The sequence below is a fragment of the Lepisma saccharinum genome, chromosome 2 (genome assembly GCF_977018435.1).
Source record: "Lepisma saccharinum chromosome 2, izLepSacc3.1, whole genome shotgun sequence".
Taxonomy (NCBI): Eukaryota; Metazoa; Arthropoda; class Insecta; order Zygentoma; family Lepismatidae; genus Lepisma; species Lepisma saccharinum.
Genome location: NC_139230.1, coordinates 327604 through 350911, shown reverse-complemented (window position 1 = coordinate 350911; position 23308 = coordinate 327604).

The following is a 23308-nucleotide window of genomic DNA, read 5'->3' as shown; positions in this document are numbered from 1 at the left end:
GCAACATAGGGTTTTTGAGACTTGTTCTTTCGCGATCAATTCTTTTAGCGGACTGTCCTTCGGCGATCCAGTGTTTTTGTGACATTTCCATATGCAACACAGTATTTTTGATACTTGTCCTTTGGCAAAAAGTTCTTTTACCGACGAGCCTTTCGGCGACCAGTTTTTTGTGATCTTTTCATAAGCTGGACAGTGTTTTTGAGACCTGTCCTTTAGCGACCCGTTCTTGAAGCGACGTGTCCTTCGGCGAACCAGTCTTTTTGTGACCTTTCCATATGCCACACAGTCATTTTGAGACTTGTCCTTCGGCCAGATTTTCCTTTAAAAAGCGTGTATTTCGGCGACACAGTCTATTTGTGACCTTTCTACATGCTGCATAGTTTTCTTGAGACTTGTCCTTTGGCGACCCGTTCTTTTAAATACGTGTCCCTCGGAGGCTCAGTCTTTTGGTAACCTTTCCATATTCTACACAGTACTCTTGAGACTTGTCCTTTGGCAACCCGTTCTTTTAGCGGCGTGTCCGTCATCGACCCAGTCTTTCTGCAACATTTCCGTTTGATATACAGTGTTATTGAGTTTTGTCCTTTGGCGACCTGTTCTTTAGCGGCGTGCTAAACGGTGACCCAGTGTTTTTTGTGACCTTTTCATATGCAACACAGTGTTTTTGAGACTTGTCCTTTGGCGACCCGTTCTTTAAGCGGCGTGTCTTTCGGCCACCAGTCTTTTTGTGATCTTTTCATAAGCTGGACAGTGTTTTTGATACATGTTCTATCGCGATCCGTTCTTTTAGCGGCGTGTCCATCGGCGACCCAGTGTTTGTGTTACCTTTCCATATGCAACACAGCGTTTTTGAGACTTGTCCTGTGGCCACCCGTTCCTTTAGCGGCATTTCCTTCCGCGACCCAGTCTTTGGTGACCTTTCCATATGATACACAGTGATTTTGAGACTTAGTCACTTTCGACCCGTTCTTCTAGTGGTGTGTCATTCAGCGACCAGACCTTTTATGACCTTTCTATATGCTACACAGTGTTTTTGAGACTTGTTCCTTTAGCGATCCGTTTACTTAGCGGTGTGTCCTTTCGTTGACTCGGTGTTCTTGTGACCTCTCCATATGCTACACAGTGATTTTGAGACCTGTCCTTTGATGACCCGTTCTTTTAGCGGCGTTTCATTAGGCGACGCAGTCTTCTTGCGACCCTTCCATATGCTCCACAGTGATTTTGTAATCTGTGTTTTGGCCACTCGTTCCTTTAGTTTGGTTGCCTTCAGCGGCCAGCATTTTTATAACAATTCCATATGCAACATAGGGTTTTTGAGACTTGTTCTTTCGCGATCAAATCTTTTAGCGGATTGTCCTTCGGCGATCCAGTGTTTTTGTGACATTTCCATATGCAACACAGTGTTTTTGAGACTTGTCCTTTGGCAACCAGTTCTTTTAGCGACGAGCCTTTCGGCTACCAGTTTTTTGTGATCTTTTCATAAGCTGGACAGTGTTTTTGAGACCTGTCCCTTAGCGACAATTTCTTGAAGCAACGTGTCCTTCGGCGAAACTGTCTTTTTGTGACCTTTCCATATGCCACACAGTCATTTTGAGACTTGTCCTTTGTCGACCCGTTCTTTTAAAGGCGTGTCCGTCGGAGCTCAATCTTTTGGTAACCTTTCCATATTCTACACAGTGCTCCTGAGACTCATCTTTTGGTGACCTTTTCTATTAGCGGCGTGTCCTTCAGCGAACCAGTCTTTCTGCTACATTTCCATATCATTCATAGTGTTATTGAATATTGTCCTTTGGCGACACGTTCTTTAGCGGCGTCTCTCTCGGCGACCCAGTCTTTTTGTGACCCTTCCATATACTACACAGTGTATTTGAGACTTATTCTTTGGCGACCCTTTCCTTTAGCGGAGTTTCCTTTAGCGGCCCAGGCTTTTAATCAAGTTTCAAAACAGGCACAGTCTTTTGGTAACCTTTCCATATTCTGCACAGTGCTCTTGAGCCTTGTCCTTTTGTGACCCGTTCTTTTAGCGGCGTGTCCTTCGTCGACCCAGTCTTTCTGCAACATTTCCATCTGATATACAGTGTTATTGAGTCTTGTCCTTTGGCGACCCGTTCTTCAGCGGCGTGCTAAACGGCGACCCAGTGTTTTTTGTGACCTTTCCATATGCAACACAGTGTTTTTGAGACGTGTCCTTTGGCGACCCGTTCTTTTAGCGGCGTGAATTTCGGCGACCAGTTTTTTGTGATCTTTTCATAAGCTGGACCGTGTTTTTGAGAACTGTCCTTTAGCGACCCGTTCTTGAAGCGACGTGTCCTTAGGCGAACCAGTCTTTTTGTGACCTTTCCACATGCCACACAGTCATTTTGATACTTGTCCTTTGGCGACCCGTTCTTTTAAATACGTGTCCCTCGGGGGCTCAGTCTTTTGGTAACCTTTCCATATTCTACACAGTGCTCTTGACACTTGTCCTTTGGCGACCCGTTCTTTTAAAGGCGTGTCCCTCGGAGCTCAGTCTTTTGGTAACCTTTCCATATTCTACACAGTGGTCTTGAGCCTTGTCCACTGGTGACCCGTTCTTTCAGCGGCGTGTCCTTCATCGACCCAGTCTTTCTACAACATTTCCATTTGATATACAGTGTTATTGAGTCTTGTCCTTTGGCGACACGTTCGTTAGCGGCGTGCTAAACGGCGACCCAGTGTTTTTTGAGACCTTTCCATATGCAACACAGTGTTTTTGAGACTTGTCCTTTGGCGACCCGTTCTTTTAGCGGCGTGTCTTTCGGCCACCAGTCTTTGGTGACCTTTCCATATGATACACAGTGATTTTGAGACTTAGTCACTGGCGACCCGTTCTTTTAGTGGTGTGTCATTCAGCGACCCGACCTTTTATGACCTTTCTATATGCTACACAGTGTTTTTGAGACTTGTTCTTTCAGCGAAATGTTTCCTTAGCGGTGTGTCCTTCATTGACTCGGTGTTCTTGTGACCTCTCCATATGCTACACAGTGATTTTGAGACCTGTCCTATGTTGACCCGTTCTTTTAGCGGCGTTTCTTTAGGCAACGCAGTCTTCTTGCGACCCTTCGATATTCTCCGCAGTGATTTTGTAATCTGTGTTTTGGCCATTCATTCCTTTAGTTTGGTTTCCTTCAGCGGCCTATCCTTTTTATAACCATTCCATATGCAACATAGGGTTTTTGAGACTTGTTCTTTCGCGATCAATTCTTTTAGCGACGTGTCCTTCGGCGACCTAGTGATTCTGTTACCTTTCCATATGCAACACCTCGTTTTTGAGACTTGTCCTGTGGCGACCCGTTCCTTTAGCAGCATTTCCTTCCGCGACTCAGTCTTTGATGAACTTTCCATATGATACACAGTGATTTTGAGACTTAGTTATTGGCGAACCGTTCTTTTAGTGGCGTGTCATTCAGCGACCCAGTCCCTTTATGACCTTTCTATATGCTACACAGTGTTTTTGAGACTTGTTCTTTCAGCGAAATGTTTCCTTAGCGTTGTGTCCTTCATTGACCCGGTGTTCTTGTGACCTCTCCATATGCTACACAGTGATTTTGAGACCTGTCCTTTGTTGACCCGTTCTTTTAGCGGCGTTTCTTGAGGCGACGCAGTCTTCTTGCGACCCTTCCATATGCTACAAAGTGATTTTGTAATCTGTGTTTTGGCCACTCGTTCCTTTAGTTTTGTTTCCTTCAGCGGCCCAGCCTTTTTATAACCATTCCATATGAAACATAGGGTTTTTGAGACTTGTTCTTTCGCGTTCAATTCTTTTAGCGGATTGTCCTTCGGCGATCCCGTGTTTTTGTGACATTTCCATATGCAACACAGTATTTTTGAGACTTGTCCTTTGGCAACCAGTTCTTTTAGCGACGAGCCTTTCGGCTACCAGTTTTTTGTGATCTTTTCATAAGCTGGACAGTGTTTTTGAGACCTGTCCTTTAGCGACCCGTTCTTGAAGCGACGTGTCCTTCGGCGAACCAGTCTTTTTGTTACCTTTCCATATGCAACACAGCGTTTTTGAGACTTGTCCTGTGGCGACCCGTTATTTAGCGGCATTTCCTTACGCGACCCAGTCATTGGTGACCTTTCCATATGATACACAGTGATTTTGAGATTTAGTCATTGGCGACCCGTTCTTTTAGTGGTGTGTCATTCAGCGACAAGACCTTTTATGACCTTTCAATATGCTACACAGTGTTTTTGAGACTTGTTCTTTTAGTGATCCGTTTCCTTAGCGGTGTGTCCTTCATTAACTCGGTGTTCTTGTGACCTCTCCGTATGCTACACAGTGATTTTGAGACCTGTCCTTTGTTGACCCGTTCTTTTAGCGGCGTTTCTTTAGGCGACGCAGTCTTCTTGCGACCTTTCCATATGCTCCACAGTGATTTTGTAATCTGTGTTTTGGCCAATCGTTCCTTTAGTTTGGTTTCCTTCAGCGGCCCAACCTTTTTATAACCATTCCATATGCAACACAGTGTTTTTGAGACGTGTCCTTTCGCGATCCGTTCCTCTAGCGCCGTGTCCATCGGCGACCCAGTGCTTTTGTGACATTTCCATATGCAACACAGTGTTTTTGAGACTTGTCCTTTGGCGACCCGTTCTTTTACCTGTGTGCCTTTCGGCGACTAGTCTTTTGTGTTATTTTCATAAGCTGGACAGTGTTTTTGAGACCTGTCCTTTAGCGACCCGTTCTTGAAGCGACGTGTCCTTCGGCGAACCATTCCTTTTGTGACCTTTCCATAAGACACACAGTCATTTTGAGACATATCCTTCGGCCAGTTTTTCCTTTAGCAAGCGTGTATTTCGGCGACAGAGTCTATTTGTGACCTTTCTACATGCTGCATAGTTTTCTGGAGACTTGCCCTTTGGCGACCCGTTCTTTTAAATACGTGTCCCTCGGAGGCTCAGTCTTTTGGTAACCTTTCCATATTCTACACAGTGCTCTTGAGACTTGTCCTTTGGCGACCCGTTCTTTTGAAGGCGTGTCCCTCGGAGCTCAGTCTTTTGGTAACCTTTCCATATTCTACACAGTGCTCTTGAGACACATCTTTTGGTGACCTTTTCTATTAGCGGCGTGTCTTTCAGCGACCCATTCTTTCTCTTACATTTCCATATCATTCATAGTGTTATTGAATCTTGTCCTTTGGCGACACTTTCTTTAGCGGCGTCTCTCTCGGCGACCCAGTCTTTTTGTGACCCTTCCATATACGACACAGTGTATTTGAGACTTATTCTCTGGCGACCCTTTCCTTTAGCGGAGTTTCCTTTAGCAGCCCAGGCTTTTAATCAAGTTTCAAAACGTGTCCCTCGCAGGCACAGTCTTTTGGTAACGTTTCCATATTCTGCACAGTGCTCTTGAGCCTTGTCCTTTGGTGACCCGTTCTTTTAGCGGCGTGTCCTTCATCGACCCAGTCTTTCTGAAACATTTCCATCTGATATACAGTGTTATTGAATCTTGTCCTTTGGCGACCGGTTCTTTAGCGGCGTGCTAAACGGCGACCCAGTGTTTTTTGTGATATTTCCATATGCAACACAGTGTTTTTGAGACGTGTCCCTTGGCGAACCGTTCTTTTAGCGGCGTGTCTTTCGGCCACCAGTCTTTTTGTGATCTTTTCATAAGCTGGACAGTATTTTTGATACATGTTCTTTCGCGATCCGTTCCTCTAGCGCCGTGTCCATCGGAGACCCAGTGTTTGTGTTACCTTTCCATATGCAACACAGCGTTTTTGAGACTTTCTCCTGTGGCGACCCGTTATTTAGCAGCATTTCCTTCCTCGACCCAGTCATTGGTGACCTTTCCATATGATACACAGTGATTTTGAGACTTAGTCATTGGCGACCCTTTTTTTTTTTTTGTGGTGTGTCATTCAGCGACCAGACCTTTTATGACCTTTCTATATGCTACACAGTGTTTTTGAGACTTGTTCTTTTAGCGATCCGTTTACTTAGCGGTGTGTCCTTTCGTTGACTCGGTGTTCTTGTGACCTCTCCATATGCTACACAGTGATTTTGAGACCTGTCCTTTGTTGACCCGTTCTTTTAGCGGCGTTTCTTTAGGCGACGCAGTCTTCTTGCGACTCTTCCATATGCTCCACAGTGATTTTGTAATCTGTGTTTTGGCCACTCGTTCCTTTAGTTTGGTTGCCTTCAGCGGCCAGCCTTTTTATAACCATTCCATATGCAACATAGGGTTTTTGAGACTTGTTCTTTCGCGATCAAATCTTTTAGCGGATTGTCCTTCGGCGATCCAGTGTTTTTGTGACATTTCCATATGCAACACAGTGTTTTTGAGACTTGTCTCTTGGCGACCCGTTCTTTTAGCGGCGTGACTTTCGGCGACCAGTTTTTTGTGATCTTTTCATAAGCTGGACCGTGTTTTTGAGAACTGTCCTTTAGCGACCCGTTCTTGAAGCGACGTGTCCTTCGGCGAACCAGTCTTTTTGTGACCTTTCCACATGCCACACAGTCATTTTGATACTTGTCCTTTCGCGACCCGTTCTTTTAAATACGTGTCCCTCGGAGGCTCAGTCTTTTGGTAACCTTTCCATATTCTACACAGTGGTCTTGAGCCTTGTCCTCTGGTGACCCGTTCTTTCAGCGGCGTGTCCTTCATCGACCCAGTCTTTCTGCAACATTTCCATTTCATATACAGTGTTATTGAGTCTTGTCCTTTGGCGACACGATCTTTAGCGGCGTGCTAAACGGCGACCCAGTGTTTTTTGTGACCTTTCCATATGCAACACAGTGTTTTTGAGACTTGTCCTTTGGCGACACGTTCTTTTATCGGCGTGTCTTTCGGCCACCAGTCTTTGGTGACCTTTCCATATGATACACAGTGATTTTGAGACTTAGTCACTGGCGACCCGTTCTTTTAGTGGTGTGTTATTCAGCGACCAGACCTTTTATGACCTTTCAATATGCTACACAGTGATTTTGAGACTTGTTCTTTTAGCGATCCGTTTCCTTAGCGGTGTGTCCTTCATTGACTCGGTGTTCTTGTGACCTCTCCATATGCTACACAGTGACTTTGAGACCTTTCCTTTGTTGACCCGTTCTTTTAGCGGCGTTTCTTTAGGCAACGCAGTCTTCTTGCGACCCTTCCATATGCTCCACAGTGATTTTGTAATCTGTGTTTTGGCCACTCGTTCCTTTAGTTTGGTTGCCTTCAGCGGCCAGTCTTTTTATAACCATTCCACATGCAACATAGGGTTTTTGAGACTTGTTCTTTCGCGATCAAATTTTTTAGCGGATTGTCCTTCGGCGATCCAGTGTTTTTGTGACATTTCCAATATGCAACACAGTGTTTTTGAGACTTGTCCTTTGGCAACCAGTTCTTTTAGCGACGAGCCTTTCGGCGACCAGTTTTTTGTGATCTTTTCATAAGCTGGACAGTGTTTTTGAGACCTGTCCTTTAGCGACAATTTCTTGAAGCAACGTGTCCTTCGGCGAAACTGTCTTTTTGTGACCTTTCCATATGCCACACAGTCATTTTGAGACTTGTCCTTTGGCGAACCGTTCTTTTAAAGGCGTGTCCCTCGGAGCTCAATCTTTTGGTAACCTTTCCATATTCTACACAGTGCTCTTGAGACTCATCTTTTGGTGACCTTTTCTATTAGCGGCGTGTCCTTCAGCGACCCATTCTTTCTGCTACATTTCCATATCATTCATAGTGTTATTGAATCTTGTCCTTTGGCGACACGTTCTTTAGCGGCGTCTCTCTCGGCGACCCAGTATTTTTGTGACCCTTCCATATACTACACAGTGTATTTGAGACTTATTCTTTGGCGACCCTTTCCTCTAGCGGAGTTTCCTTTAGCGGCTCAGGCTTTTAATCAAGTTTCAAGGCGTGTCCCTCGCAGGCACTGTATTTGGTAACCTTTCCATATTCTGCGCAGTGCTCTTGAGCCTTGTCCTTTGGTGACCCGTTCTTTTAGCGGCGTGCCTTTCGGCGACCAGTTTTTTGTGATATTTTCATAAGCTGGACAGTGTTTTTGAGACCTGTCCTTTAGCGACCCGTTCTTTAGCGGCGACTCTCTCGGCGACCAAGTCTTCTTGTGATTCTTCCATATACTACACAGTGTACTTGAGCCTTATTCTTTGGCGACCCAATCCTTTAGCGGAGTTTCCTTTAGCGCCAAGGCTTTTTATCAAGTTTCAAGGCGTGTCCCTCGCAGGCACAGTATTTGGTAACCTTTCCATATTCTGCACAGAGCTCTTTATACTTGTCCTTTGGTGACCTTTCCTTTTAGCGGAGTGTCCTTCAGCTACATAGCCTTTCTGCTACATTTCCATATGATATACAGTGTTATTGAGTCTTGTCCTTTGGTGACCCGTTCTTTCAGCGGCGTGCCCTCTCCGACACAGTATTTTCCGACCTTTCCATATGCTACACATTCTTTTTGTAATCTGTATTTTGGCCATTCGTTCCTTTATCGTGGTTTCCGTCAGCGGCCCAAACTTTTTATAACATTTCCACATGCAACACAGCGTTTTTGAGACTTGATCTTTCGCGATCAATTCTTTTAGCAGCGTGTCCATCGGCGTTCCAGTGTTTTTGTGACCTTTTCATAAGCAACACACTGTTTTTGAGACTTGTCCTTCGGCGACCAATATTTTTGTTACCTTTCCACAACCTGGACACTGTTTTTCAGACTTGTCCTTTAGGGACCCGTTCTTGAAGCCACGTGCCCTTCGGCGACCCAGACTTTTTGTGACCTTTCCATATGCCACACAGTCATTTTGAGACTTCTCCTTCGGCCAGATTTTCCTTTAACAAGCGTGTACTGCGGCGACACAGTGTTTTTGTGACCTTTCTACATGCTGAATAGTTTTCTTGAGACTTGCCCTTTGGAGACCCGTTCTTTTAAAGACGTGTCCCTCGGAGGCACACTAGTTTGGTTGAATTTCCTTATTCTACACACTGCTCTTGAGACTTGTCCTTTGGGGACCCGTTGTTTTAGCGGCGTGTCCTTCATCGACCCAGTCTTTCTCGGAGGCTCAGTCTATTGGTAACCTTTCCATATTATACACAGTGCTCTTGAGCCTTGTCCTTTGGTGACCCAGTCTTTCTGCTACATTTCCATCTGATATACAGTGTTATTGAGTCTTGTCCTTTGGCGACCCGTTCTTTAGCGGCGTGCTAATAGGCGACCCAGTGTTTGTGTCACCTTTCCATATGCGACACAGCGTTTTTGAGACTTGTCCTGTGGCGACCCGTTCCTTTAGCGGCATTTCCTTCCGCGACCCAGTCTTTGGTGACCTATCCATATGCTACACAGTGATTTTGAGACCTGTCCTTTGTTGACCCGTTCTTTTAGCGGCGTGTCCTTCAGCGACCCAGTCTTTCTGCTACATTTCCATATCATTCATAGTGTTATTGAATCTTGTCCATTGGCGACCCGTTCTTTAGTGGCGTCTCTCTCGGCGACCCAGTCTTTTTGTGACCCTTCCATTCACTACATGGTGTTTTTGAGACTTATTCTTTGGTGACCATTTCCTTTAGCGGCCCAGGATTTTTATCAAGTTTCAAGGTGTGTCACTCGCAGGCACAGTATTTTGGTTACCTTTCCATATTCTGCACAGTGCTCTTTATACTTGTCCTTTGGTGACCTTTCCTTTTAGCGGAGTGTCCTTCAGCTACTTAGCCTTTCTGCTACATTTCCATATGATATACAGTGTTATTGAGTCTTGTCCTTTGGTGATCCGTTCTCTCAGCGGCGTCTCCTTCGGCGAGCAGTCCTTTTGTGACCATTCGATATGGTACACAGTGTTTTTAAGCCTTGTCCTCTGGCGACCCGTTCTTTTACCGGCGTGCCTTTCGGCGACCAGTTTTTTGTGATCTTTTCATAAGATGGACAGTGTTTTTGAGACCTGTCCTTTAGCGACCCGTTCTTGAAGCAACGTGTCCTTCGGCGAACCAGTCTTTTTGTGACCTTTCCATATGCCACATAGTCATTTTGAGACTTATCCTTTGGCGACCCGTTCTTTTAAAGGCGTGTCCCTCACAGGCACAGTATTTTGGTAACATTTCCATATTCTGCACAGTGCTCTTTATACTTGTCTTTTGGTGACCTTTCCATTTAGCGGAGTGTCCTTCAGCTACATAGCCTTTCTGCTACATTTCCATATGATATACAGTGTTATTGAGTCTTGTCCTTTGGTGACCCGTTCTTTCAGCGACGTGCCCTTCGGCGACACAGTTTTTTCCGACCTTTCCATATGCTACACAGTGATTTTGTAATCTGTATTTTGGACATTCGTTCCTTTAGCGTGGTTTCCTTCAGCGGCCCAACGTTTTCATAAAATTTCCATATGCAACACAGCGTTTTTGAGACTTGATCTCTCGCGATCAATTCTTTTAGCGGCGTTTCCATCGGCGTTCCAGTGTTTTTGTGACCTTTTCATATGCAACACACTGTTTTTGAGACTTGTCCTTCGGCGACCAGTATTTTTGTTACCTTTCCACAACCTGGACACTGTTTTTCAGACTTGTCCTTTAGGGACCCGCTCTTGAAGCAACGTGCCCTTCGGCGACCCAGACTTTTTGTTACCTTTCCATATGCCACACAGTCATTTTGAGACTTCTCCTTCGGCCAGTTTTTCCTTTAACAAGCGTGTACTTCGGCGACACAGCCTTTTTGTGACCTTTCTACATGCTCCATAGTTTTCTTGAGACTTGCCCTTTGGCGACCTGTGCTTTTAAAGGCGTGTCCCTCGGAGGTACACTAGTTTGGTTGAATTTCCTTATTCTACACAGTGCTCTTGAGACTTGTCCTTTGGGGACCCGTTGTTTTAGCGGCGTGTCCTTCATCGACCCATTCTTTCTGCTACATTTCCATCTGATATACACTGTTATTGAGTCTTGTCCTTTGGCGAAGCGTTCTTTAGCGGCGTCTAATAGGCGTCCCAGAGTTTTTGTGACCTTTCCATATGCAACACAGTGTTTTTGAGACTTGTCCTTTGGCGACCCGTTCTTTTGTGGCGTGTCATTCAGCGACCCAGTCCTTTTATAACAGTAGTTGTATTTGTGGTATAACCAGGACGAGAAATGATGAACCCCCCTCAAGCAGATTTGTCTATACTTAAAACTAGCTCAACATGAGCATATGAGCTTTTTGCTCAAGTGTGGAACCCTGTCTAATCCAAGATTTTTGTAAAAATGCCCTCAGGAATTTCCTGTGAAATGATGAGCCCCCTCAGATTGATTTGCCCATACTTATAAAAGGCACTTCTGTGAGATTGTTGTCTATAATCCTATCAAAAATATGCCCCTCTTGATATTTTTTTTTGGCCACACCTAAAACAGCCAAAAAGCTACACTCACACCCACCCACATACACACATATTTACTTCTGGTTTAAGTTCAATTGGGCACCAGGCTCAATTTGCTTATCTAATATTAAAACAATGCAATTCTTCTAGAAGAATTGCTCTGTGACCCTCTTATTTCTTACATCATATGTTTCCATGTTTCAAGTGATTCTCCTCTGTGTTAGTGTTTGTTTAGATCAAAGTGATTAATGTGCACAATTCCCGACACGGACATGCATGTCTACAATGGCAATAACCTTGTTATGTATTGATTTTTGCTTTGCATGTTTCAAGTGGTTCTTCTCTGCGTCAGTACTTACAGAAATTTCCGAGTAATGAAGCTTTGCGTGCAAACAAAATTGCATCAGCCAGTATTGTGAGAGTGGTTGAGGAGAACAGATGTGTTGTTACAGTGCTTCTCATACTTACAGGCCTGTTTGCTTTAATTCATATTAAATATATTTCTGGTATATTGAACAATATAAAATCTGATATTTGTTGTAATCCACTCTTATTTAGATTCAGGCTTATATCTGCCCCAGCCTGTTATACAAAAATCAATACATAACAAGGTTATTGCCATTCTAGACATGCATGTCCGTGCAGGTATTTGTGCTAGGTCAGTGTGAATGAATATTTATTTTCTTTTTCCACTTGTAGGCTATTAGCTTTACAACCTGTCATAAAAAGCATAGAATTTTGATTTGAACCCCAAGAAATTTTATATAAATACCAAAGCCAAAAAATATTAACACACACACACACACATACACACAAAAATATACAAAGCACACAGCTGAACCCAACTGATATTTTTTATTAAGCATAGAATTTTGATTTGAATCCCAGGAAATTGTATATAATAAACAACAAAAAAAAATGCCGAACCAAAAATATTGTAATCAATGCAATAAGAATATATCCAGCCCCAATTGGGCCAGACACCAAAGGAATTGTAGCCCAGACAAATACAGAACTCCCACAAAAATATGCCCCAAATGTAATAGAAAATATAGCATGGAATATTTCACATATAAACATAAAGATACTTGCTCTGCACAGTCATCAATATTGCCCTCACAACCATCTACATCTGGTCTGAAAAGAAAGCATGAAGCACCTGTTAATGCTGGACCTGCAAAACAGCCACGCTATGCACCACCTATCCATAGCAGTTTTAATAGCCAATTAAGAGATTATCGGTTTGTATCAGAGCCAAGATGTGGTATTGAGAATTTTTTGAACAGTATAAATTCTGATGTGCAGGCAATTCTTAATGCACAAAATGGCTCTTATAAGCTGTCCCTCAAATTGTTTACACAATATAAGAAACCAAATGGCACAAAATTTACACAGCCCCACATAACAAAAACTGTACCGGTATATTCAAAAGCAAATTCAGACAAAATAATAAGCAGTTTGATGGAACAATTGAATATTAAACACTCTGAATTTGCTGGAAAAGAGTCTGGATGGAGCCTATGCGGCTCTCCACACAAGTTATATGTTAATATTTCTGAATTCAGCCCATTACAAGGTTCTACATATTTGCCATTACCTGCCAATATTAAAAACAAAACAGCCGTGGTTAATATAAAAAATAATGATGATAAATGCTTTTTGTGGTGTATTTTAGCTGCTTTGTATCCAGTTTCAAGGCATCCTGAGAGAATAACTTATTACAAACAACATGAGCACGATTTTGATGAGGCAATGGAGGGTTTAGAATATCCAATGTCTGTTCAGAATATTGATAAATTTGAAAAAAAGGCCAGGAATATCAATGATAAACAATTATCTATTAATGTATTTATTTGTTCCACTGGCCGTGGCAATTGCTTGATAGAACCTCTCAGAATCAGTATATTTGATGATGAATCTGCTGTTCCGATTGATCTGCTCTTAATTGAAGGGGTTGGCACATATCATTACACTCTGATACATAATCTTGAAGCTTTAGTGAGAACACAACTAGACAAATCCAATACAATATTCAAGTTGTGTAGAAGATGTTTAAGTGTATTTGATGGTAGAAAAATGGTGAATGGTGTTTGTGAAGAGAATGCAGAAATTGCAAAAAATAAGTTAATTGAGCATCTGAAATACTGTGGCAACTATAAACCTGTTCATATGGTGATGCCCAATCCAAGAGAAAATGCAGAATTTAAAAAGTTTGAAGCCTTGTTGGAACACCCAGCATATATTGTCTGTGATTTTGAATCAAATCTCAAACCTCTTGCATTCTGCAATCCAGATCCTGAAGAATCTTCAATTACACCATACCAGTTACATGAACCTTCCAGCTTTTATTATGTGATTGTACAGGATGGTGTTGTTAGTAAAGAATATTCATACATGGGACCAGATGCCATTAAAAAATTTGCACATAGAATAGAAAATGAGTGCCGTGACATAGCATCTAACATCTTATTAAAATCAAAACCCATGTTGCCTTTAACAGAGAAACAGATTGAAGATTTCAACAATGCAGAAAAATGCCCGGTATGTGATTGTGAATTTTCAGATACAAAAATCAAGGTGAAACACCATTCTCATACAGATGGTAAATTCAAAATGGCCCTGTGTAATAGCTGTAATAATAAGATCAAGAGACCAAAATTTGTCCCCATATTTTGCAATGGAGCATCCAATTATGATTTTCATCATCTAATCAGATACGAGGGGTTTGACAAGCAGAATTTAAATATTTTAGCTGAAAATGATGAGAAATATATTGCTATTAGCAAAATAATTAAAGTTAATGGTGTTCCTATTCACATAAGATTTCTTGATTCTTACAGAATTTTATCTGCTAGCCTGGCTACACTGGCCACTCAATTATCTGATGATCAATTCAAAATCACATGTGCTTTGTTTCCAAATCAGGACCTGAAATTAATTAGGCGGAAGGGTGTATATCCATATGACTATGTTACAGATTTTTCTAAATTTGATGAGTGTGCTCTGCCACCACAACAAGAGTTTTACAGCAAAATCAGAGGATCTGGAATCACTGATGATGATTATCACCATGCCCAATTGATGTGGAACAATTTAAAATGCCAGACATTTGGTGATTATCACATGGCATATTTAAAACTTGATGTGACCCTCTTAGCTGATATATTGCAGGCATTCAGAAAATCTTCCATGAAAAATTATGAACTGGATCCAGTGTATTTTTACAGTGCCCCGGGCCTAGCATGGGCTGCAATGTTTTTAAACACCAAAAAGCAATTGGATCTGATCCAAGATCAAGATATGTATCTGTTTATGGAGCAATGTATAAGAGGAGGGATGGTGCAATGTTCTCAGAGATATGCCAGAGCAAATAACAAATATATGCTTGATTATAATCCAGCACTGCCATCAAATTATATATTGTATGTGGATGCAGAATGGGTTGAAGATTTTAATATTGAGGATCTTCAGGACTTTGATGACAGTAATTATGGCCTATTCTTAGAGGTTGATCTGACAATTCCTGATAATTTACATAACAAATTTTCTGATCTGCCCCCAATTCCCGAGGTTCAGTGCTCACCTGGCTCTAAACAGAAGAAATTGATGATGACACTGGAGCCAAAACAGGGTTATGTCATATATTACAAAAACCTCCAGTTCCTGATGAATCATGGTGTTCAAGTGACCAAAATTGGCAAAGTTTTGAGGTTCAGGCACTCAAAATAGTTGAAGCCATATATTGATACAAACACAGAGCTTCGAACATCTGCAAAAAGCCAATTTGATAAGGCATTGTTTAAATTAATGGTCAATTCTGTGTATGGCAAAACAATTGAAAATGTCAGAAAACATACCGATGTTAAAATAATTACTGACCCCAGCCTGAGCAAAAAATTGGTTGCAAAGCCTAATTTCAATTATAGAAGAATTTATGATGAAAATATGGCACTTTTCAACATGAAAAAAACAAAAATTAAGTTTGATAAACCTATTTATGTAGGGGCTACAATATTGGAATTGGCCAAATTACACATGTTAATATTGTATTATGATGTGTTGAAACCTTTTTATAAGGATCATGTAAAATTGATGTACATGGACATTCTTGATATTCAAACAGAAGATGTTTATAAAGATATGTCACAGCCTGAATTGCTTGAATATTTTGATACCAGTGAACATACAATAATTCAACCCCACAACAAAAAGGTGCCTGGCAAGTTAAAAGATGAGACACTTGGTGATGTTATTGTGGCATTTGCTGGGTTAAGGGCCAAGATGTATAGTTTTGAAACATGTAGTGGTGTTGTTGCCAAAAAAGCCAAGGGCATTGGCAGAGTAACTGTTGAAAAAGAGCTTGAATTTGAGGATTACAAAAATTGCCTCAAATTATGTAGCACAATCAAAATATCAGAATCCAGAATCCAGAGTGTGGATCACTTATTGACTAGCAATATTGTAAGAAAAGTGGCTCTGGACCCACATGATGATAAGAGATTCATTTTATCATGTGGCATACATACTCTACCATGGGGTCATTGTGATTTGAAAAATGGGGATCAATGCCCAATTACAGAGCATGATTTGAAATAAATAAACATGCCTATGAACTTATTTGGGTTTAAAAAACAAGCTATTATGGATCTGCCAGCACCACAATACTCTTCTGATATAATATCTAAACTGAGTGCCTTGTTAATTATTCATCTGAACAGCATACTTACAGATGTTGATGATAAAACAGGCAAAATATTGTACATATTTAACAATAATTTAAATCATTACCAATTACCTGTAGGTGGGCAATTACAATTTATTACAACTCCTGAGGGTAATGTTAAAATTTCAGTAGGGAGAAATATTTACAGAATTAAGCACTCAAACATGATTTCTGGCACTGTTTATACTGTTTCTGCTGGTGACTGCTTATATATTGAGGTCCCTGGATCATATGACAAGCTTATACCCTTTTTTATAGAATTAAGAATCAGATATTCAATAATAAATAACCACTAAACAAAATGCCTAATGATATTTTTGGCCATACAAGGCATGAAGATCACAGTGATGAGATTTTGATGCTTGATGTCAGAGTCAAGAAATTAAGAAGTGATTTACAAGCTTTACAAACCACACTCAATGCCAGTCTTCAATTAGAAATTACAAATTTGCAATCACAATGCATGGACCCTCTTCTTAAAATTGATTCTGAACTCAAATTACTGCTTCAGAAATATACTGATTTGGCCACATTGGATAATTTTCAAAGTTTGGAAGAGGCTGTAGCAGCTCTTCAAGCCAAATTTAAGACCCAGGCTAACAACTCTGAGCAATTGAAACAACAATTGGAAGAGCAAATAAATAATGTCCAGACACAACTCCAAACAATTGTCAAAAGCATAAAATCACAAGAAGATTTTGATCTCGTGATTTCCACTCTAAAGGAACAGATTCAGTCACTCCAAATACCTAATCTGGATCCTCTGAACAATGCCATAGCCGAGGTTAAAGAAAAAATTGAGACACTTGAAAATTTTATGAACAATTTGCCATCTTCTGATGCTTTGAATGCAATAACTCGGAGTGTAGCAAATATTAAGCTGCAACTTGAAACATATGAAGATTTTGGAAAAATTCAAAGTTCCATAACCCATCTTGAAGGTACAATAGCAGCAGTGCAAAGTGATTTGGCAAATGTACTAGAATCCCGATTGCCCGGTATTGTAGATAGCCTTGTCAGTGTCCAGCAACAAATCACAAAGCTTGAAAACCTCAACACTGAATCTGAACTATCTCATTTTCATCACTTGATAGATGATATCCAAACAAAACTTGAAATTTTACAACAATCCACACCCTCTCAGGCTGATATAGCCCTGCTCCAAGATGCTATGCAAAATGTGGCTGATGCTTCTGAATTAAACAATGTAAAATTGGCACTTGAATTTTTACAAAATACAGTGTCAAATCTGCCTACATCACAGGAACTTAAAAATATTAAGAGGGCAGTGAATCGCATATTGAAATCAGAAGATATCAAGAATATCCAGGCAGAGATCAAACATCTCACTCAGGCAGTGGCCACTCTTCCAACTAATCAACATATTAATGAACTGCATGCCCTGTTTGAGGATATCAGAAGACAGGTCCATGATCTTACAGCTCAAAATTCAAAATTGGCAATTGTTGAAAATTTGCAACAAATTGTAGCTAATATCAAGCAACAGCTAGGGACCATGGAATCCAATCAAGCAAATGCTCTGTCTGTTTTTGCCACCCAGCTACAAGAAATTGTGCAACAATACAAGAAACTTGTTGTGGACATAAAAATCAAGCCAGGCCATGATGATGTTGTTAGAACCATCAATGAGCATCTTGAATCTGTAACAAGCAGATTGCTTACAGCAGAAAAGGAAATAACAGGCATAATTGAAAATCCTAAACATACAGTAATTCTTGAATTGTACAGCATCCCCAACAAAGAATATGATTCTCCATTTACACCAGGAGGCAAAATATATATGCTGTCCCCTGCACAATTTTATTACCAATTTTTTGTTGGGGGCACATTGAGACCAATCAAGATCAAATATTGGCTTCAACCACAGGCACACCACTACCATACCTTATCAATAACAAATGCTGATGACAAAGTGAAAATCACCAGTGTAGAATTGGAGGATTTTACAGATCCCAATACATTGGAAACAGCATATGTTGAAGATGATGGCTCTTTGGAATTTAAAATACAAATAGGGGACAAATTATATTTAGAAAATCCTGCAGTCTCAGCTGCTGAACATCCCATAGTTGCAATATTCTTGTTTACATATTATGTCTAGAAAAATTATTGTTGATGAATTACACAGACAAGCCCGACATAATTTTAAGAGACTCCCAGTAGTCACAAAGGGCATAGATGATTTATGGCAAAGCGACTTGATTGAAATGGTAAGTGGACAGTTGAAAAATTTAGACAAAATCAACAAGGGCTACAAATATCAACTCACTGTAATAGACACATTTTCAAAATTTGCCTGGGCTGTGCCACTCAAATCCAAGACTGGAACATGTGTTACAGAAGCCATCAGGACAATCATCAATCAGAGTGTGTGACGTGGTCGCGTCCTTTAGTATAATGGTATAAATTTGGAAGCTAAACATAAATATGAAATAGGTTTTGTTATACCAGTAAGTACACGACCACTTCACATCAGCACTGGCCAAAAAAAATAGAGCCACAAAAAGGTTGGTTGCCCAAAAAAACTAAAGCTGTACAAATATTCAAAAAAAACCCACAACCCTTTTCTCTTTTGCTCTATTCCACTATTTATTGCTACAGAGGTAAAATCACCATTCAATCCAAAACGATGACCACAGATATAATTGGCCCCCTTGCGCTGACTCAGAAATTAACGTGGATCATCGAGCACCAATCCCCACCATACCATATATTCCCCAGCTTATCTAATCGTCGAGATTTAATGTTGGTTTCCGTGTTCGTGGTCGTCTAGCCACGAAAACGGAAACACTCTCAACATATATATATCAAAGCAAGATGGAACGCTAGTGAACATAAAAATAATAACCATTGCATACGTCAAACTTCAATTTTAGTGTCCATTTATTGTAACAAAATTGGCACCCGGACAAATAGAAACATCTCCCCAACAATTTGACAAAAATCTCTCCCAATATATATATATGTTCAATTGTCTGAACAATATAATAAAACCCACGTAACAGAATAAATACTTCCCTTTTTTGCTACAGATCGTTAAAATTTATAACAAGGAACACCCGTTAAAATTAATACAAAGTCATATTTGTGGTTTAGGTCATCGGAATCCTATATCGACGAATTTCACAATAATCAGGTGGCGAGTTTTTAACTGTGTTATGTCAGTCATGGAATAAATGCACTAAGTTTTAAATTACAAAAACGGATAATTCCAAAAAGACTATTCCTGCAAATCATAGCTAAACAAAAAGGACCGGTCACTTACTTTAACATAAACTGAAATAAATTGAATTATACTACCCCGTTATTCCATGTCCAGACATCAATCCAATGCCACAGTCAAATTCGTATGTCAATGCGGATCCGATCACCGCCGCCCGTGACCAAAGAAGGAGAAGGAAGCTCCTTACTCTACCTATGCCTCAGCTGCAACGATCTGTTCTCTCGGGAGAAAACTTCGCCCGCAGCCGAAGCTTTCCCCCTTTAGTTACAAAGTTCTCCGCTAGGGGAAACAGTGTTGCCAAATTTACTCTGCGACGTCCGGAGCCGAGCGTCAAGAACATAATGACGCAAGAACTCCTTGTTAGAATAACGAGGAGGATGTGGTGGAGCTTTTAAAATTATGCTAGATACAAGCAAACACCACAACCTCCCCCTACATCGAAAAAAAATTAACACAGGCACCTTACAAAACAGTCATAAAAAAAACCAAAGCAACAATCCTAATAATTTACAAGCATAACCGCAATGACCAATAAAGAGTGAAAATACTATCAAAAGTTGCCCATAAATACCATGACTAGATATAATTTGTAAGCAGATAATATATTCCACATTTCCCATAATTTTCCTGTTGTCCTTTGTTTATATTATTATTATTTTTTGTTTGTTTTTTACATTTACATTTTTTTTTTTAACCCAATAGTAATTCCTGTCAATATAAATGCGATATATGAAATATGCAAGCTTTTACCCCAATACAATATGAACACGAAATCTTCATTGATATTAAAGAAACCCACAAAGATATATGAAATCTCATTCAAGTAATAAACATACAAACATATACAAATATGATAAAAACATGACATGAAAATATCTTTCCCTGTATGAAAATATGAAAATAGCGAACCAGCGCTGTTAATATAAATACAAATCCATCCCTATGATGGATACCAATTTTCTTTAAATACTGGAGATTCAAAGTTCAGAAAATATGGAAATATTTGGGTATGCAAACAAGGCAAATAACAACTCAATCACACTTGACACCTTTTGCGGATGGAACCTGTAAAAAAGAAAGGCTGTCCTGCCAAAGAAAGTTTCTGCTCAGTAACATCCTAATGTCAGAATCCTCTTCTAGCCAGGGTACAACCATAACCTCCAATCCGACAAACTCATTCCGTTTCATTCCATAAAGTTCTCATCCACTTGGGGTCCGGATTCCCTTTTTGTGTAAAACACACCACTTCTCCAAGGACATCAGAGTGCTCCCGCACAATGGACTCAGGAGAATACATTCACCATAGAAAGTACAGCCAATCCATATTTGCAGCCAAATCCATTTCCACACAATCTTGGCGAAACAAATCCATTTCTCGAATATTAAGGAGCCTACGTCAAAATGCATCCCGCATAATGCACTCCATTAAAGATAATCTTCTGAAATCTTGCTACGAAGATTAAATATACAAGGTATTTATACATCCTTGAAAACTTTTCACTTTAAACACTCACATGTTGAGGTACAAAAAGCATTTGTGAGATAAGCACATTGCACTCGAAAAAAAAAAACACATCGAGCGAACTTCACTCAGTCAACACGTGCAGGGGATCCTTGCAGGAGAAAAAATACAGTACCAAACATACCGGAAATCCATCGGTGTGAGCCCGTCTACACCGTCACAGAGATCCAAATTCCATTTTTCCTGAAGAGCCATCGATGAAACGACGAAAATGTCCAATCCCGGCTGCGACGAAAAAATTCCAGGAAGTGGCAACCATTGAAGAGTCGGTGCATGCGAACCAAGCAGAATCTGTAGTGGCAGGTCAGCAGGTGGCAAGCCTACAGCAATCGTGCATATATTGCGGAACATATCTCCATCGAAGTAAAAAACATGAAACAAAAAATAACCCAAGCATTAATAAGAAGAAAGAATAGAATAGAAGAAACAAGAAGGTATAGAAAAGAATAATGAAAATATTCACGCAACAATTATTAATCTGCCAACTTTACTACTATTTTGATTCCGAACAATACAAGCTAAGCTTTACATATTATGCCCCTGTTGAGGGGTATTCGGTAACCTAACTCTACAAAATTTTTGAAAATGCCCCCATCGTAAACAGCGGCGGCATTGCACATTTCTTACATTATGTGACCTCTGAATGGTGCCTGTTAAATTCACATTAGGAGAAGTCGTTGCGGTTAACCTTTGTATCGAAGTTTCATCTTTGGTATCATTTGCAGGAGCCACGTCAAATTCGTGCTCCATAGAAGAAGTTTCTTGAGCAAGACTTAATAATTCAGCCAAAGTTTTAGGTTTATTCTGAAACAATAGGAAACCCCGAGTCTGAGGGCGCAACTTATGCAAAATTTCGGCCACTAGGACGTCCTCTTCCCATACCAGATTAAGAGTATTGGCACAATCAATTATGTTAGAGACAAAGGCGGACATAGATTCAGATCGTGTTTGACGGCGGCATATCTTTAAATTAATCAAATTCGCCACTGACGAGGCCGGTGCCATATTTTTCCACACTTGACACTTAAGTGCAAACCAAGACGCCTTAGCGGCTATAGCTTCACGCCAAAGGATTTTTAAGTTACCAGCAGTTTTACGTAAACAATTTTGAAGCACCAAGGTATCTGGATAAATATGAAAACTTACTATTAATTGGACGTTAAGCATAAATGTAAATAGTTGTTCCAAAGAAGTACCAGTACAAATTGATAAAGCATCAATTTCAGCGTCCATATTACGTAACATGATTTTATCGGACAACGAGGAAGACACCTTAGAAGGAACATCATTATCCTTATCAGGAGTACTGGAATCCCCTTCCCCCGATGAACTAAACAGAATCTTAGGCACTTTGACGTAATCAACCCGTTTAGGTGTCGTGGAGAGATCTAACTGCATATAACCCTTTAATTGGGACATCGTAAAATGGGAAAATATACCAAAAATCCTACAAAAAATATATATATCAAGTCAAAAGCAAGACGCAACTCTCTAAACAGTAGTGGGGGGGGTACTCGTTTGTGCTCTGCTACCATTGAATGTTGTGACGTGGTCGCGTCCTTTAGTATAATGGTATAAATTTGGAAGCTAAACATAAATATGAAATAGGTTTTGTTATACCAGTAAGTACACGACCACTTCACATCAGCACTGGCCAAAAAAAAATAGAGCCACAAAAAGGTTGGTTGCCCAAAAAAACTAAAGCTGTACAAATATTCAAAAAAAACCACAACCCTTTTCTCTTTTGCTCTATTCCACTATTTATTGCTACAGTGGTAAAATCACCATTCAATCCAAAACGATGACCACAGATATAATTGGCCCCCTTGCGCTGACTCAGAAATTAACGTGGATCATCGAGCACCAATCCCCACCATACCATATATTCCCCAGCTTATCTAATCGTCGAGATTTAATGTTGGTTTCCGTGTTCGTGGTCGTCTAGCCACGAAAACGGAAACACTCTCAACATATATATATCAAAGCAAGATGGAACGCTAGTGAACATAAAAATAATAACCATTGCATACGTCAAACTTCAATTTTAGTGTCCATTTATTGTAACAAAATTGGCACCCGGACAAATAGAAACATCTCCCCAACAATTTGACAAAAATCTCTCCCAATATATATATATGTTCAATTGTCTGAACAATATAATAAAACCCACGTAACAGAATAAATACTTCCCTTTTTTGCTACAGATCGTTAAAATTTATAACAAGGAACACCCGTTAAAATTAATACAAAGTCATATTTGTGGTTTAGGTCATCGGAATTCTATATCGACGAATTTCACAATAATCAGGTGGCGAGTTTTTAACTGTGTTATGTCAGTCATGGAATAAATGCACTAAGTTTTAAATTACAAAAACGGATAATTCCAAAAAGACTATTCCTGCAAATCATAGCTAAACAAAAAGGACCGGTCACTTACTTTAACATAAACTGAAATAAATTGAATTATACTACCCCGTTATTCCATGTCCAGACATCAATCCAATGCCACAGTCAAATTCGTATGTCAATGCGGATC